This window comes from Rhinopithecus bieti, unplaced genomic scaffold, assembly GCF_001698545.2.
Source record: "Rhinopithecus bieti isolate Rb0 unplaced genomic scaffold, ASM169854v2 scaffold_252, whole genome shotgun sequence".
NCBI lineage: Eukaryota > Metazoa > Chordata > Mammalia > Primates > Cercopithecidae > Rhinopithecus > Rhinopithecus bieti.
Window position 1 is genome coordinate 55,752 of NW_016802950.1, and position 2,474 is coordinate 58,225.

The window sequence follows — 2,474 nt, forward strand, 5'->3', positions numbered from 1 at the left end:
GCTTTAAAAAAAAAGAAACTAAAGTCAAAAAGCAATAGGCAATAACAAACTGGAAAGGATATTTGAAAAAAGAATATGACAAGTTAATATCCTATAAATTGATGAGGAAAGAAAAGAAACATTTTAATTTAAAAGGAGCCAAAAGTATTCTAGCAAATAGTATTAGCTGGTGTATTAGTCAGGGTTCTCCAGAGAACAGAACTAATAGGAAATGTGTATATAGAGAAAAGAGATTGTTTTAAGGAACTGGCTCCCACAATTAGGGAGGCTGGCAAGGCTAAAATCTGCAGGGTGGGCCAGCAGGCTAGAAACCCAGAGAAGAGCTGATATTGCAGTTCCAGGCCTAAGGCACTCTGCTGCAGCACTCACTCTTGCTCAGAAGAGGCCAGTCTTTTGCTCTATTCAGGCCTTGAAACTATTTGAACTTAGCCCACTTGCATTATGGAGAACAATCTACTTTACTCCAAATTTGTCAATTTAAATGTTAATCCTATCAAAAGCACCAAAGGACATCCAGAATAATATTTGACCAAGTATCTGGGCATCGTGGCCCAGCCAAGTTGACACATAAAATTAACCATCATAGTTGGCTAACAGAGCAACCATTTCCAGCTTTGCTCTCCCTTACCTCTTACCTACAAATACTATGGAAGCTAGAAAAGTTAATGCTTTCTTTTCCAACCTCTAGGAATGGCCATAAATCCCAGATGTAGTCACTGAGACTCAACTAGAAGTTTGTTGTGGAAAAGGGAGTGGCTTCTGAAANCAGGAAAAGGAGATACTTGCACAATGATAAAAGTTCCAATTTTCCAGGGAGATGTAACAATTCAAACTTGCCATGAACCGGTTAGCAAAGTTTCAAAATATGCAAACAGAAAGTGACAGCTTTTAAAAGGGAAATAGATTCCCTTTTAAATTTTAACAACAGGAGCTTTAACAAATCTTTCTCAGTGATTGATAGATTAAGCAAACAAAAAATGAATAAAGAAATATATGCTTTGAACAGTGAGTTGTTTGATCAAATAGACATATATAAAATCCTACACATAACATCAAAAACTCCTTATTTGTTAAGAAGACAGAAATGTATACGCACATATCATTTATCCAAGAATAACAGCACATAAAACAAGTATAAAAATGTACATGGTAATGATAAACACAAAAATTAGGACAGAGGTGGCTTTAGGGAGGGAGCATGCTGGGCTTAGAGTAGAGAATATAGGACTTTCAATTCTATTAGTATTGTTTTATTAGTTTAAAAAGATCTGAAGCAGAATGCCATATTGTTAGTGTTTAATAAAACTGGATAAAGAGTACGTGAGGGCCTGGCGTGGTGACTCATGCCTATAATCCCAGCACTTTGGGAGGCCAAGGTGGGCAAGTGGATCACTTGAGGTCAGGAGTTCGAGACCAGCCTGGGCAGTGTGGCGAAACTCCATCTTTACTAAAAATACAAAAAAATTAGCCAGGTGTGCCTGTAGTCCCAGCTACTCAGGAGGCTGAGACAGGAGAATCTCTTGAACCCAGGAGGCAGAGGTTGCAGTGAGCCGAGATCATGCCACTGTTCTCCAGCCTGGGCGACAGAGCAAGACTGTCTCAAGAAAAAAAAAGTGCATAGAGTGTTCATTATATTTTCTCTGTATACTTTTTCAGTTTAAAATAGTTCATAGCTTTAAAAAAAAAGAAACTAAAGTCAAAAAGCCATCGGCAATAACAAACTGGAAAGGATATTTGAAAAAAGAATATGACAAGTTAATATCCTATAAATTGATGAGGAAAGAAAAAGAAACATTTTAATTTAAAAGGAGCCAAAAGTATTCTAGCAAATAGTATTAGCTGGTGTATTAGTCAGGGTTCTCCAGAGAACAGAACTAATAGGAAATGTGTATATAGAGAAAAAGAGATTGTTTTTAAGGAACTGGCTCCCACAATTAGGGAGGCTGGCAAGGCTAAAATCTGCAGGGTGGGCCAGCAGGCTAGAAACCCAGAGAAGAGCTGATATTGCAGTTCCAGGCCTAAGGCACTCTGCTGCAGCACTCACTCTTGCTCAGAAGAGGCCAGTCTTTTGCTCTATTCAGGCCTTGAAACTATTTGAACTTAGCCCACTTGCATTATGGAGAACAATCTACTTTACTCCAAATTTGTCAATTTAAATGTTAATCCTATCAAAAAGCACCAAAGGACATCCAGAATAATATTTGACCAAGTATCTGGGCATCGTGGCCCAGCCAAGTTGACACATAAAATTAACCATCATAGTTGGCTAACAGAGCAACCATTTCCAGCTTTGCTCTCCCTTACCTCTTACCTACAAATACTATGGAAGCTAGAAAAGTTAATGCTTTCTTTTCCAACCTCTAGGAATGGCCATAAATCCCAGATGTAGTCACTGAGACTTAACTAGAAGTTTGTTGTGGAAAAGGGAGTGGCTTCTGAAACAGCTTTAAGAAAAAAAAAAATATATATATATA